The sequence below is a fragment of the Alligator sinensis genome, unplaced genomic scaffold (genome assembly GCF_000455745.1).
Source record: "Alligator sinensis unplaced genomic scaffold, ASM45574v1 scaffold527_1, whole genome shotgun sequence".
NCBI classification, from domain to species: Eukaryota; Metazoa; Chordata; order Crocodylia; family Alligatoridae; genus Alligator; species Alligator sinensis.
The window spans coordinates 2866088-2866559 of record NW_005841958.1 but is presented as its reverse complement, the minus strand read 5'-3'; positions in this window follow the sequence as shown (position 1 = coordinate 2866559).

Sequence of the window (472 nt, the reverse complement as noted above, 5' to 3'; positions counted from 1 at the left end):
GCAGGGGGGACCGAGGAGCTCCCGTAGGTGGTGTCGGTGACAGGAGCGTGGCAGTGGTGAGCGAGGAGCTCCTGCAGGTGATGTCGGTGGCAGGAGCGTGGCAGTGGTGAGCGAGGAGCTCCCGCAGGTGGTGTCGGTGACGGGAGCGTGGCAGTGGCAAGCGAGGAGCTCCCACAGGCGGCCACGGCACCGTCAGCCGTGGGGAGGAGGTTGTGGCGAGCACTGACCGGTGGTTGGCAACCATTCACATACACCGGCCATCGGGGACTGCCCGCAGCCGCCACCAGCAGTGTCAGCGGCGTCTTTTTGCAGGGGGTGCACCGCCACGCTCCCACGTGCAGGTGCAGTCTCCATCCCTGGAGGTTTTGAAGCCCCCTTAGACAAAGCTTGGGCTGGGATGATGTAGCTGAGGGACCCTCCCTCGTTTTCTGGGAGTCCCCTCAGCTGGAAGCCAGGAGGGGAGGGGAGGGGA